Raw genomic sequence first — 16,308 nt, 5'->3', positions numbered from 1 at the left:
ATTTTAGCCTGTCGGGATGGAACTCACGACCTCCTGTACACCCGGCGAGGTAGTTAACATCTCATAGCCACCGTGATGATGAGATAGACACCGCAAACTCCAAATATACAGCAGCAGGCGTCGCCATGGTCTGGATCGAACCCACGACCTCCTGCGCACCAGGCGAGGTAGTCAACATCTAGCCACCGTGATGATGAGAGAAACACCGCAAACTCCAAGTGTACAGCAGCAGGCATCGTCAGGGTCGTGATGGAACTCACGACCTCCTGTATACCAGGCGAGGTAGTAAACATCTCCTAGCCACCGTGATGATGAGAGACACGCAAACTCCAAATATACAGCAGCAGGCGTAGCCATGGTCTGGATCGAACCCACGACCTCCTGCGCACCAGGCGAGGTAGTCAACATCTCCTAGCCACCGTGATGATGATGAGAGAGACACCACAAACTCAAAATATACAGCAGCAGCAGGCGTCAGGGTCGGGATGGAACTCACGACCTCCTGCGCACCAGGCGAGGTAGTTAACATCTAGCCACCGTGGTGATGATGAAAGAGAGAGACACAGACCTCCTGTAGACCAGCCGCGGTAGTCAACATCTCATAGCCACCTTGATGATGAGAGAGACACCACAAACTCCAAACATACAGCAGCAGGCGTAGCCATGGTCTGGATCGAACCCACGACCTCCTGCGCACCAGGCGAGGTAGTCAACATCTCCTAGCCACCGTGATGATGATGAGAGAGAGAGACACAGACCTCCTGCGCACCAGGCGAGGTAGTCAACATCTAGCCACCGTGGGGCAGTCACGGCTAGAGTGGTGGAGGGGGCGTGTCACCCTCCGTGTCTGGGCGGTGCGTTCGAGACCGGCTCTGGTTTGGCCCCGGAACCGTCTCGTTCTGAGTCGGTCAAGTGGCGTTCTTCGTTCGATTCAGCCCACTCCGAAGGAACGTGTTTTTTAAACGATGCGAAATAACGGCACTAAACTGTTCATTTAACTACTTTCAAGTTTCCGGATGGGAAAGCGGAACAGCGCCGGCTCACCGCGGGGCTTGCGGCGTGGAACCAGCGACTCGTCGTCAACGTCAACTCCACGGCTCGCGAGACAAACCTTTCGCAAGTCTAGCGTCCACACGGAGACAGACGGACGGGACAGACAGACACACGGAAAAAAACACGTTCCTTCGCAGTGTGCAGGTCGGAACTTGGTTGGACAGCGCATTCGTGCACGACAGACAGACACATAATCCCTGGTGGGCAAGTGTGGAACCTGTTGTTCCTCTACCTGTGTACAAGATCACGTGACTTGAGGTAGCCAGGCAGCCAGCCAGGCAGACAGCCCCCTTCACTATCGGCCCCTCCCCTTACCCCCTCTCCCTTAGGCCCCTCCCCTGACCCCCCCCCCCTCACTTAGGCCCCTCCCCTGACCCCCCCTCCCTTAGGCCCCTCCCCTGACCCCCCCCCTCAGGCCCCTCCCCTGACCCCCCCTCCCCTGACCCCCCCCCTCAGGCCCCTCCCCTGACCCCCCCTCCCCTGACCCCCCCCCCTCAGGCCCCTCCCCTGACCCCCCCTCTCCTGACCCCCCCCCTCAGGCCCCTCCCCTGACCCCCCCCCTCAGGCCCCTCCCCTCTCCGTACCCGGCAGTAGGTCAAGTTCAAGTTCAAGTTCATTTATTGGGTATAGCCCTGTGAGGCATACAGCTCTTGAATCGGGTGCAACCGCAACAAACAAAAAACAAAAACATGAACAAAAAAAACATCTTAAAGTGAATATGTGACTAAGTGCAAAGAGAAAATCCAAGAAAAGACAGCAAAAATATTGCAGAAAAAACACCGTACACCAACGCTGTGTGCAAAAATCCCAGTGGGATGCAAGTCAAACAACAACAACAACCACAAGACAACTTAGATTAAGGCCATCAGTCTAACTCTGTACTACAACAACACAAACATGGCTAAACCAATACACTTTTCGAAATCACCAAAATAAAGCCATGAAGGCAATGAAAAGCAATCATAGGAACTGACGGAATTTTAACAATAAATGGCATAAACAACATGTACTACCAAAACCCTGCAGCCATAGCTGGCTGCATGAGTCACTCCACAACAGCAGGAGCATCAATCGGAGTATTGTAATTTTTCAATGCACCTTTAAGATCAGCACACTAAATCAAAACACAGGTCATACTTTGTAGCGATCATCCGGAGCGAAACATTTTATTTTAGGTCACTGAATAGCACTGGCAGCTAGGGGTGTACAACTCCTCTAAAGCAGTTTTGAGTGAAGATCTCATAGGTAGTGACTCAAGTTTCAATTTATTTGCAACAGCATTCCAGACCCTGGGGGCATCAATAGCAAAGGCCCTTCCTCCAGTATATGTACGGCAATAGGGAATATTAAGCTGGTAAATGAGTGTAGACCTTAGGTCAAATTTGTTCTTTGAAACAGAGACGAGATCCAGCAGGTAATCTGCAGATTTTTTTGCAAGTACATCATGAATAAATAAGATCTGGTGCACAAGCCGTCGAACATTCAGAGATGTTAAGTTTGACCCAATGTAGAGATCACAGTGGTGAGTCCTATATGGGCAGTTCAATGCAAATCTTAAGGCCAGGTCTCCACCAATCAAAGAGCTGTGTGTATTATATATTTATTTATGCACGACAGACAGTCAGACAGACACGTGATCCCTGGTGGGCAGCAGTGTGGGACATTGTTCCTGCTGCCTGTAGCACGTGTCTACCTACGTCACTCCATGGGCAGTGCTGTCAATGGGCGGTGCTTATCAATTCTACAGATTGTGATTCGCGCTCACGTGTTCTCCTATCCGCGCTACGTTTTCTAAAAGCGCTCTGCCAAGGCTCCACGCGATCACAGCCGCACGCGTTCGCCTGCCTGTGGTAGAGGCACGAAACGTTGGATTTCCACCACCCCCACCACATGAGGACACAGAAAAGAGCTCAAGACCCCCCCCCCCCCCCAGACATCTACGCAGCGTTGCGCCGGTGAGTGACGTGTTGAGGCCTTGCCAACTTGATATTTGTCTTCTTGGTTATTCGGTAAAGTCATCACGTAGAAGGGAAGTAATAAAATAATAAAAATAAAACAATAAAATAATTCTCAAGACGTTTCGGCCACAACGCAAGCAGCCGTCGTCAGGTGAAGAATGAGACACTGCCAAGCTTGGAGCTTATATATAAGCTGGGTTGGAGGTGGAAGAAGAAGAGAGCATTAACAAAATAATGTGCATATCAAGAGGAATCTGCACATTCTTTTGTTAAAGCGCCAAGCTCGGCAGTGTCTCATTCTTCACCTGAAGACGGCTGCTTGCGTTGTAGCCGAAACGTCGTGAGAATTATTTTATTACGTTTTATTTTTATTATTTTATTACTTCCATTCTACGTGACTTTACCGAAAGAACCAAGAAGATGAATCCCTGCAGTCGCGAAAGCTTTAAATCGAAATGTAACTTGATATTTCCTCCCGTGACAATTGTTTCACACCACACAGCACTCGCGCAGACGTGCAAGTGCTGTGTTGGTCTCTCTCTATCCTGCAGGGTGTTCTCACTCGGGGGCTCTTTAAGTGATGGGAGAAACCTGTAGCTGTGGCTGATGCAGCGTTGCCCTGTTTGCTGGGGATAATCAATGTTGGTTTTTAAATCCTTTATATTAAGTTCGCTTGCTTGCTTGCTTAGGACCGTGCAAATCTTTCGGTCGTTTTTTAACCCACTTCCCGTGATCCAATCGAGCTGACATTTGGCACACAGACTCGTTGTGCGAGACAATTAATGTTCGTGAAATTTTTTTTCTAAAATTTTACACTGTTTAGGGAAAACAAATTAAATATTTAATTACCAATTGTTTAATGCTGCCAGACAATCATCTGACCCATAGGTGGCAGCCATCTCAAGCCAGAGGATGAGAGGACTCTAGCCGCCACGCATATAAAGGATTTATAGTGAAAAACTTTGTTTTTACGGGTTTACTTATTATTGATCTGGTTTCAAAAATCGGTGCCACTGGATGAAATGCAGCCGATGTGAAATGTAAACATTCTGCTGCTCAACGCAGGAGCACGTGACCATCAATGATGAGCGTGCATCCAAGTGTCCCTTGCTAAGGAGGTCTTTGACTGGTAGGAACCCACTGGTTCCACCAGCCCACAGGGGATTATTGTGTCCGTCCGTCGTGCAGGGAGGGGTTGGGTGGGGAGGGGCTGGGTGGGGCTGGGTGGGGAGGGGTGGGGCTGGGTGGGGAGGGGCTGGGCGGGGGGTGGGAAGGGTAGGGGCTGGGTAGGGAGGGGCTGGGTGGGGGGTGGGGGGTGGGAGGGGTGAGGCTGGGTGGGGAGGGGCTGGGTGGGGCTGGGTGGGGAGGGGCTGGGTGGGGAGGGGCTGGGTGGGGGGTGGGAGGGGTGGGGCTGGGTGGGGAGGGGCTGGGTGGGGGGTGGGAGGGGTGGGGCTGGGTGGGGAGGGGCTGGGTGGGGGGTGGGGCTGGGTGGGGAGGGGCTGGGTGGGGGGTGGGAGGGTTGGGGGTGGGAGGGGTGGGGCTGGGTAGGGAGGGAGGGGCTGGGTTGGGAGAGGCTGGTCACCCCGTGGTATCCTTATAAAACTCAACGTTTAACCTACTCACACCGGCTTGTGCCCGCCCTCACAGTCGGGCATATTTGCGGAATACACCACGCCGCCATTGACCCTGCAGGCCATTGAGCGAGCAACCCGACGTTCCTACCAGCTCCCTCCGCAGGAATGTGTAACCTGGCACGGTTGTCACCTGGTGTACTGGAGGTCGTGGGTTTGATACCGACTGACACTACCTGCTGTATATTTGGAGTTGACGTGCCTCACTCCCCGTGGTCACGTGGAATTTACTCCGGGTCTTCCGGTTTTTCCCTCAGCATTTAGAAAAATGCGTTTAGAGTGCCGTGTTTTGTCTATACTGCAACATCAAACATTGGCTAGTTTTATTAGTATACTAGCTGGACTACCCCCGGCTTCGCCCGGGACTTGGATTCACCACGCCCGGCCGCCTTTGTCTCCCCAGTGGCGATGTTCACACACCACACTAGTTACTTGTTTGAGGCTGAGTCGACCTAGGGGAGGCCCAGGACCGGTTCAAATAATCGTCACCGCTGGTGGCCGTGAGCGGGAATCGAACTCGGGTCGCCGGGTTCGTAGCGCGGCGTAGCGCTAACCACTACTACACTACACACGCGTGGGTCACGTGACAGATGTGACGTCACAGTTCACTTGCTGTGCAAAAAAATCTCTGCATTATTGAGCTCCCCCCCCCCCCAAAAAGTGTATTTTTAATAATGTGTGCATGGTGTACAGTCTGGAAAGTAAAGCACCCACATGGCAAATTTCCAGTTCGTTGCATGTCGGGAAATACGCTAAACATTTTGAACAGACACATAATATTCATAACTTTGCCTTTAATATAGATGGAGATATTTGTAAAGTGATTTGTTTACTCTTACTGTACTCTGCACTCACACCGTGTTTTTGTATTGTGTTTGTTGTCATGTTCTGACCCAGTGTCCCAGCTGGACATGTGTGAAAAAGAGCTTTATAGCGCTTCTGATTCATCCTCTTGCAGTTTAAATGCTTCTAATTCCTTCTGCTCCCCCTACTACTCTGCTCCCTCCCTTCTACGCCCTCCTCCTAGCCAAGTGAAGGAAGCCCCCGGTCTGACCATCTGTCCCCCCCCCTGATGGAGGCCTTCCCCATCACCGCCCTTCTTCTGGCGTCGTTGTTGTTGGCTGTGCTGGGTGACCACCGCCACGCCCTGCCCCGTGACCGTGAGTAGCAAACTGCACCGCCACCCCCCTTTGAGACGATGCCCCCTCTCAACGCTACACCCACCAAATCGTCCACTAAAAACTATCAACTAAATCTTGACTTAAAGCTTTCGTGACTGCAGGAATTCATTTTCTTTGGGGTTTTTGGTAAAGTCGCGTAGATAGGTTCAAAGAAAATAGCAAAAAACTTAAACTACGACGTTTCATCTTCTTGGTTCTTTCGGTAAAGTCACGTAGAATGGAAATAATAAAATAATAAAAATAAAACATAATAAAATAATTCTCACGACGTTTCCACAACGCAAGCAGCCGTCCTCAGGTGTAGAACAGGTCTGTCGAGAAGACAGAGTCTGAATGTCTTCTCGACAGACCTGTTCTTCACCTGAGGACGGCTGCTTGCGTTGTGGCCGAAACGTCGTGAGAATTATTTCATTATGTTTTATTTTTATTATTTTATTATTTCCATTTTACGTGATGACTTTACCGAAAGAACCAAGAAGATGAATCCCTGCAGTCACAAAAGCTTTAAATCGAAATTTTATAATTTGATTATTTTTATTATTTTATTATTTTATTATTTCCATTCTACGTGACTTTACCGAAAGAACCAAGAAGATGAATCCCTGCAGTCACGAAAGCTTGAAATCGAAATTTTACGACGTTTCTATCGCAACACAAGCGGTCGTCTTCAGGATAAGGAGGGTTAGCTTCCAAGGCAAACTGTTTGTAAGGGTTTCAAATGGGCGTCGCCCAAATGTCAGCAGCCAATGGCAATGCAAGTGGTGGGCAGCAAACCCGATAGCGGTTGGTATTCCACCAATCAAAGGGCTGCCAGGTGCAAATTGGCATGTTAATGAGAGATTAGCATGTTGATTGAAAATCGTAAAGCCGCGCGAATTGGCTGTGTTGGTGTGAATCTGCTATTGCCACTGCTGCAGCCACAGTTTTGTTAACCCATCAATCTCCTGCAGGTACTCGCCCTCCGTTCATCACCCGGTATTCGCCGGAGGATTACGTAGTGGACCCGCAGGGCGAGATCGTCATGGAGTGTGAGGCTCATGGCAACCCAACGCCCAAGTACGCTACCTCCCCACATCCCTTGTTGTTGTATATTTCGGGTTTTGAAATTTGTATAAAATAATAAAATACTCTTAGTTTTTTCAGTAAAGTCACGTAGGTAAAAAATGAAATAAAAATTAATAAAAATAAAGGAATAAGAATCGCGAACTTTCGGAGGCAACACAAGCTTCCGTCTTCAGGTGAAACGGTCACAGCAAAATATATCTGTATCAAGTGTATCAAGTGATACAGATATATCTTGATACAGATATTTTGCTGTGACCGTGATTTTTATTCTTTTATTTTTATTAATTTAAATTTCACTTTTTTTACCTACGTGACTTTACCGAAAAAACTAAGCGTATGAATCCTTGCAGTCACGAAAACTTCAAATCTCGAAGAATAAATAATAAAAATTAAATGAAAATGTTAAAATGTCGAATTAACCGAAAGTATGCAAATTTATGTAATTATGCATTGTGGCCGAAACGTCGTGAGAATTATTTTATTATGTTTTATTTTTATTATTTTATTATTTCCATTCTACGTGACTTTACCGAAAGAACCAAGAAGATGAATCCCTGCAGTCACGAAAGCTTTACATAGAAATGTTATTATGTTTTATTTGTATTATTTTATTATGTTTTATGTTTATTATTTGATTATGTTTTATTATTATTTTATTATTTCCCTTCTACGTGACTTTACCGAAAGAACCAAGAAGATGATTTGACCTCTCATGGCTTGATACCGTACCGCTTGTGTAGTTCTGATTCTGTAAGTGACTCAAGGTATGTCTGCAGCAGTGTTCACAGAGGCTCTCTCTCTTTCTCTCTGTGGGATACATTTTATCTTGGTTATGGGTGATGGACCTGTTCCGCCTTGTTTATCCTTGTGGTTGACTCTTGGTCGAATACTTCATAATTATTATTCTTTGGTTCTTTCGGTAAAGTGACGTATAAAGAAAAATAAATAAATTAAATAATAGCATACGACGTTTCGATTGCAACACAAGCAATCATCATCAGGTATAATGAAATAGCCACATAAAATCTAACCAGAAAAAATTATAGACAGACATATAAGCAGACAGATATCACCAAGATACACAGAGCGGGCAACACAGGTACAGAGAGGGGTGATCGTCTCTGTGGGGTGGCCTTAAATAGACAGAGGGGGGCGGAGGCAGCGAGGGGGAGGGGGTAGGGAAAAATTTTACATGTCAATGAGTGCAACAAAAGGAGTGAGCAGGCTTAGGGGGAGAAAGAGACACACTAAAATTAAATAACCTAGCAAAGTATCGAAATGTTATGTAAAACGACACAGAGAGTCGGTCAACACACGAAAGCTCCAAAGTTAAGATTCATAATTATTATTTGGTTTGTGTTTATCCAAGATTTGTGATTTAGCATCCAGGGATTTGTGCTGTTTTACTCGAGTTATATTTTGATGTCCTGAGGCGAGAGATCTAACTAAAATTTCACTTCAGCTTTCTTGACTGCTAGAATTCATATTCCTTGGTTTTTGGTAAAGTCACGTAGATAGCAAGATACAACAAGAAACAATGTGAGGTCAATACGAGTAAAACGAGGTAATTAATCAATCAAGGCCACCAATGTGACTGCAGTGTAGTTTTTAATCTGGGTGAGTGTGTTGGCAGACTACGATGTCGACTTAATCTACGTCGCTCAGTTTTGAACTTTTAACCGTTGTATTGAGAGAAACGAGAAAAAAAACTATTAAAATAACATTTTTGACTTGCGTTTTTCTGGATTTGTTGTTGTTATTCTGTCTCTCACTGTTCAAATAAACCCACCGTTAAAATTATAGACTGAGCATTTCTTTGTCAGTGGGCAAACGTACAAAATCAGCAGGGGATCAAATACTTTTTTCCCTCACTGTATATACAACACCCTCTCCTCCCCACCCCTCCCTCCCTCTCCTCCTTCCATCCCTCACATCCCCTCCCTCTCTCCCCCCCTCCCGTTTGTGCTCGAGGTTTCGGTGGAGTAAGGACGGCCGGCGCTTTGACCCGAACGGCGACCCTAACGTGAAGCGGCGTGGAGATGGCTCAGGCACCTTCACCGTGGATATGGCGGCGGTGGTGGCGGCGTCCGCGGAGTCCGACAGCGAAGCCGCAGAGGCCTACGAGGGCGTCTACCGCTGCTCAGCGGAGAACCAGGATGGCACAACGCTCACCCCAAACATCACCGTGCGGCTGGCGCGTGAGTGGGTGGGGGGGGGGACGCCACTCTTGGACCGTGGACTACCACACAGAACGCTAACCACTGTGCCACCACTCACACACACAGAACGCTAACCACTGTGCCACCACTCACACACACAGAACGCTAACCGCTGTGCCACCACTCACACACACAGAACGCTAACTGCTGTGCCACCACTCACACACACAGAACGCTAACCGCTGTGCCACCACTCACACACACAGAACACTAACTGCTGTGCCACCACTCACACACACAGAACGCTAACTGCTGTGCCACCACTCACACACACAGAACGCTAACCACTGTGCCACCACTCACACACACAGAACGCTAACCACTGTGCCACCACTCACACACACAGAACGCTAACTACTGTGCCACCACTCACACACACAGAACGCTAACTGCTGTGCCACCACTCACACACACAGAACGCTAACTGCTGTGCCACCACTCACACACACAGAACGCTAACCACTGTGCCACCACTCACACACACAGAACGCTAACTACTGTGCCACCACTCACACACACAGAACGCTAACTGCTGTGCCACCACTCACACACACAGAACGCTAACTGCTGTGCCACCACTCACACACACAGAACGCTAACTGCTGTGCCACCACTCACACACACAGAACGCTAACTGCTGTGTCACCACTCACACACACAGAACGCTAACCACTGTGCCACCACTCACACACACACAGAACGCTAACTGCTGTGCCACACACACAGCGCTAACCACTGTGCCACCACTCACACACACACAGAACGCTAACTGCTGTGCCACACACACAGTGCTAACCACTGTGCCACCACTCACACACACACAGTGCTAACCACTGTGCCACCACTCACACACACACAGTGCTAACCACTGTGCCACCACTCACACACACACAGCGCTAACCACTGTGCCACCACTCACACACACACAGAACGCTAAGCGCTGCGCCACACACACAGTGCGCGGTCGTTCTGCCGGCTGTGGTAATTGTACAGCAATCAACTGTTGTTACTGAACCGGCCCTGGGGCTCCCCAAGGTTGAATCGGCCTCAAGCGAGTCCCCGGTGCGATGTGCGGTAAACTTTGCCACCAGGGAGACAGAGGCGGCCGGGCGTGGTGCTGATCACCCGCCGACGCAGTGGAGGGGGTGGCTATGCAAGGGGGGATCTTTGTCTTCACAGGTGCTGCTACTCACTGACAGCACTTACCCCAACGGTCTTTCGCAGTGGCGGCTCCTGCAAAATCTCTCAGGGGGGGCAAATGTCTGGATGATTGGTAAGGATAAGGTCAATCCATGCAATGGATAAATTAACAGCTTAAGCATGTGTAGAGGTGATACGCGCTGGGATTAGAGATCGTATGCCAGCGCGTAATGATTGGCTGTGTAGGTGGTGACGTGCGCTGACGGTGGAGGATCAGGGGTCAGCGCGGGGTCGTGGGTTACGGGGTACTGATTGGCTGTGGACCGGTGACGTGCTGAGAGGGAGTGATCGGGTGGCAGCGCGGTGTGATTGGTGGAGGAGTGTTAACACGCGCTGGGGAAAACGGATCGTAGAGAGAGTGCGTCGTGATTGGTTCATTAAGGAGCGATGCTCACGTTGAAGTACGCATCAGCTCCGCCTCTCGTGAGCAGGGGCTATAAAAGGGGATGCACACAGGCGTGAGGGCAGTGTGTAACCAGCGAAGAATGAAGACGGGGATGAAGACCTAGGGCCCTGCGGTACCTAGTCCCGCTGTCCTAACGGGACCGGGACTCTGTGTAACCCAGAGCCGAATGCAGTGTGTGTAGCCAGGGACATAGGGTCTACACGAGTCGAGTGTATTGTGTAGCCAGGGACATAGGGTCTACACGAGTCGAGTGTATTGTGTAGCCAGAGGCGTAGGGTCTACACGAGTGAAGGTTATCGTGTGTAGCCAGAGGCCTAGAGTTTACACGAGAGTAGTGGAGTGTGAAGTCGGAAGAAAGGAGACTACACGTTGTATTTTGACACGTAAAGATTTAATAAAAAGTGTGTTCCCGTCAAGAAGTTCCTGCCGTCAATTCCCATACTTCACATGTAAAGGCAACTTCACTTCTTTAATATTAATGAAAAATAAAGTGACTCTTACAATACATTTTGTTTGTTTCTATACTCACTATTATTACAATCCACTCAGTTTATTTTATTAAAGATTCCACTAGGTGGCGACAAATAATATTGTTGACTGAAACGTGCTTACGTATGATGACGTAAGCACGTTAGTGCGAGCCCTCCCGGAAGCCATAGACAATGCATTGCAGCGCCCGCCGTTCGAAAAAAAACATCTTTGAATGTAAGTCTATGGGAACACTCTGGGCGATTCTCAGCCGGAGTGAAATCGCCAAAAAAGAGGCGGTACTCCACAGAACGTGACATGACGCTGATTGGACTATATCCAGAGGCACAGTGACGGCTAGCGTAACTCTGTGGTTGAAAGACATTGGTGGTGCGTCGCCCAATCGCCCTAATGAAGAAACCGCCCCTGCTCTTTCGGTAAATTCAGGTAGGTATAAAATAAAATAAATCACGACGTTTCGGGCGCAACACAAGCGACCGTCACCAGGTGGGACAACCACAGCAAGAAACAATTGGTGAAGTGGGCAAAAGGGCTGCTGGAACACGTACACCAGGCCCTCAAGATGAATGGGTACTCGGACCGCATTATTCGCAAAGCTGTTTCTCCAACCATGGAGAAACAACCCCCTGAGACGCCGATCAAAACCATCACGTTACCATACATAGCAGGCGTTACCAAAAATATTTCCAAGATCTTAAACAAACGCAAGATCCAGGTCCGATTCAGTACAGTACACAACATACGTGATCTAATCCCATCGGTGAAGGATGTCATTCCTGACATGCAGTATCCTGGAGTCTACAAACTAAGTTGCACCTGTGGTGGCTGTTGCATTGGGGAAACGAAACGGCATGTGTCGGACCGTGTTCGCGAGCACAAGGCAGATCTGAAACACGGCAGAACTAATTCCTCCGTCGTGGCTGACCATTGCTATAACGCTGTGAGCTCTCATGATATTGTTTTTTCCGAGACCAAGGTACTCTGAAAACCTTCGGGCTACGATCAAAGGTTTGTTCATGAAGCCATGCAGATATCTAAACATAGACATAACTTCAACCGGGAAGATGGATACAAATTGAGCAATCATTGGAAGGATGTTATTAACCAGGTCAAACCTTAACTGCTTCATGGTGTTGCCTTCATATCCGCATCTCCAGTTTCTTCAGCTTCCCACTCCCAGCCCCGCTAACTCCCCCCCCCCCCCGGCATTTCCTTGTTCGTTTCTTAATCCCTCTAGCGGCACTCCACTCACCCTACCCCCCACCCCCTCCCTGTCTCTCCTCCTTGGCTCCTCCCCCGTCTCTTACCTATGTAGAGGAGTAAAATGGGGACGTGACGTCAGGTGTGCCGTTCAGTGCGATGACATCACGTCTCCCGGGGTACTTAAGAGATACCCCGTGACGTGGGCGGGGTCACTGTGGGAACGGGTAGAGTAAGCAGAGTGAAGAGGGAACCAGGGGTAGAGAGAGGGATCGAATGGTGAGCCTGGAGAGAAGCCGGTGGTAGCCGTAGAGGTGCTTCTCTCTCCAGTCGGTGGAGTCGGCAGAGTCCCTGATCTGACACGAGAGAGAGAGACCGGAGCTCGCCGGCAGGGACCCAGACTCAGAGTAGGACCCCCCTAGCCCCTGGGAGTTGTGTACCCTGCTGTGTAATATAGATAAGCTTTAATAAACCCTGGGAGTTGTGCACCCTGCTGCGTGTGTATTGTAACAGCTTTAATAAACCCTGGCGGAAGCCCCTAACTTACCTCCGTCTCCGAGTACGTCCGTCGGAACTACTCAACACCTATATAGCCTCTTGTCACGGCAACCCTTTTGCCCACTTCAGCAATTGTTTCTTGCTGTGGTTTTCCCACCTGGTGACGGACGTTTGTGTGTTGCGCCCGAAACGTCGTGATTTTATTAATTATATACCGACGTGACTCTACCGAAAGAACCAAAGAGTATGGATCCCTGCAGTCACGGAAACTTCCAATCGAGGTCTAAGGCTACATGGGTGGTTTTGTCTGTGTCCTGCAGGTGCTCCCCTGTGGCCCCGTGAACAGCTGGAACCCGTCATGGCCACCGAGGGCCTGCCGGCCGTGCTGCGCTGCCGCCCTCCCCAAGGCTTTCCTCCTCCCATCGTCTTCTGGATGGACGGCTGTGAGTACCACGGTGGCTGTGAGATGTTGACTACCTCGCCTGATGCACAGGAAGTTGTGGGTTCGATCCCGACCCAGACGACGCCTGCTGCTGTATATTTGTAGTTTGCGTGTCTCTCTCTCATCATCATCACGGTGGCTGTGAGATGTTGACTACCTCGCCTGATACACAGGAAGTTGTGGGTTCGATCCCGACCTAGACGACGCCTGCTGATATATATTTGTAGTTTGCGTGTCTCTCTCTCATCATCATCACGGTGGCTGTGAGATGTTGACTACCTCGCCTGATGCACAGGAAGTTGTGGGTTCGATCCCGACCCAGACGACGCCTGCTGCTGTATATTTGTAGTTTGCGTGTCTCTCTCTCATCATCATCACGGTGGCTGTGAGATGTTGACTACCTCGCCTGATACACAGGAAGTTGTGGGTTCGATCCCGACCTAAACGACGCCTGCTGATATATATTTGTAGTTTGCGTGTCTCTCTCTCATCATCATCACGGTGGCTGTGAGATGTTGACTACCTCGCCTGATGCACAGGAAGTTGTGGGTTCGATCCCGACCCAGACGACGCCTGCTGCTGTATATTTGTAGTTTGCGTGTCTCTCTCTCATCATCATCACGGTGGCTGTGAGATGTTGACTACCTCGCCTGATACACAGGAAGTTGTGGGTTCGATCCCGACCCAGACGACGCCTGCTGCTGTATATTTGTAGTTTGCGTGTCTCTCTCTCATCATCATCACGGTGGCTGTGAGATGTTGACTACCTCGCCTGATACACAGGAAGTTGTGGGTTCGATCCCGACCCAGACGACGCCTGCTGCTGTATATTTGTAGTTTGCGTGTCTCTCTCTCATCATCATCACGGTGGCTGTGAGATGTTGACTACCTCGCCTGATACACAGGAAGACGCCTGTTGATATATCTTTTTACTCTTTTGTTCTTGCGGTAAAGTCACGTGGGTATAAAATAAAATGAATCACGACGTTTCGATCGCAACACAAGCGGTCGTCCTCAAGCGGAAAAAAATATAACCCGGCAGTGGAACTGCTGAACCAGCGAGAGAGCTGTTACAACAAGAGGTTATATATGTGGCGATGGGCAAGCAAGCGGGGTCTGAGCTGGAAAGGATTCCACCCCCGGACGCAAGCACGTCAGTTGTATTAATGGGGGAGATTAGGGAAAGAGGGATTAGGGAGAGAGAGATTAGCATGAATGAGCTTCCATCGCCGCAAAAGAGTAGCATGCCCTCATATGCGCACAACAGCTGTGTTGAGAGATTAGCACCATGAGAGTGCACTCCAAAGGGCATGCGAGACTGACAGTGCAATCCAAAGGACATGTGAGAGGTCTAAGAGAGAGGCATAGAGAGAGAGAGAGACACAGAGTCAGTAATAACAGCTGACATAGGCAGGTAGGATGGAAACATCACAGTCAGTTAAGACTTTACCTGGTTAATAACATCCTTCCAATGATTGCTCAATTTGTACCCATATTCTCGGCTGAAGTTGTGTCTGTGTTTATATTTCTGAATGGCTTCATGAACAAATCTCTGAACGTAGCCGGTAGGTTTGCAGAGTACCTCCGTCTTGGAAAAATCAATTTTGCGTGAGCCCACTGCGTTAAAACAATGATCAGCAACGGCAGATGTATTGGTCCTACCGTGTTTCAGATCCGCCTTGTGTTCATGAACGCGGTCCGAGACAAGCCGTTTCGTTTCCCAAATGTTACTGCTGCCACAACCACAACTCGGTTTGTAGACACCAGGGTACTGCATGGGAGGAATCATTTACAGATGGGATTAAATCACGGATTTTGTGTACTGTGTTTAAACGAACCTGGATCTTGTGTTTGTTTAATATATTGGAAATCTTTTTGGTAACCCCTAGCGCCTGCTGCTGTATATTTTGAGTTTGCGTGTCTCTCTCTCTCATCATCATCACGGTGGCTAGGAGATGTTAACTACCTCGCCTGGTACGCAGGAGGTCGTGGGTTCCATCCCGACCCTGACGCCTGCTGCTGTAGATTTGGAGTTTGCGTGTCTCTCTCTCTCATCATCACGGTGGCTAGCAGATGTTGACTACCTCGCCTGGTACGCAGGAGGTCTTCTTTTGTACAACTGCTGATGTAGATGCAGAGACAATGACTACAATTTCACAATGAGGTGGGCAAGCCAGGCAAGCGAAGCGGAGTGCATCATTGCCGCGATGTCTCCGTCCTATTTGTGGACCGGAAGCAGTGCGGCGTTGTCCGTTGTACGCTGTCTCTTCTGGGTGACCACATTTGCACCACTTTTGCAGGCATCCTCCACATCTGCCGCTGCTTCCATGATTTGCATGGCGGATGATGATGAAGACACAAGTAGTACTAATCACATACCTGCATTTCCCATATCCCCTCCCTTTAATGCTGCTAATCCTGCACAATGCACGGGCATAAGTAGTACTAATCACATACCTGCATTTCCCATATCCCCTCCCTTTAATGCTGCTAATCCTGCACAATGCACGGGCATAAGTAGTACTAATCACATACCTGCATTTCCCATATCCCCTCCCTTTAATGCTGCTAATCCTGCATAATGCACGGGCACAAGTAGTACTAATCACATACCTGCATTTCCCATATCCCTTCCCTTTGATGCTGCTAATCCTGCATAATGCACGGGCATAAGTAGTACTAATCACATTCCTGCATTTCCCATAAATATGCTAAATTCCTCTTGATATGCAAATTCCTTTGTCAAGGCGCCCAGCTTATATACACGCTCCAAGCACGTGTGCTGTTTCATTCAGACGCTGTCTCCCCGACAGACCTGTTCTTCACCTGAGGATGGCTGCTTGCGTTGTGGCCGAAACGTCGTGAGAATTATTTTATTATTTTTATTTTTATTATTTTATTACTTCCCTTCTACGTGACGACTTTACCGAAAGAACCAAGAAGATGAATCCCTGCAGTCACGAAAG

This window comes from Lethenteron reissneri, unplaced genomic scaffold (genome assembly GCF_015708825.2).
Source record: "Lethenteron reissneri isolate LAM-NWPU_2019-01 unplaced genomic scaffold, ASM1570882v1 scaffold_1247, whole genome shotgun sequence".
NCBI lineage: Eukaryota > Metazoa > Chordata > Hyperoartia > Petromyzontiformes > Petromyzontidae > Lethenteron > Lethenteron reissneri.
The sequence above is the reverse complement of the archived record's forward strand: the minus strand, read 5'-3'. Positions refer to the sequence as shown.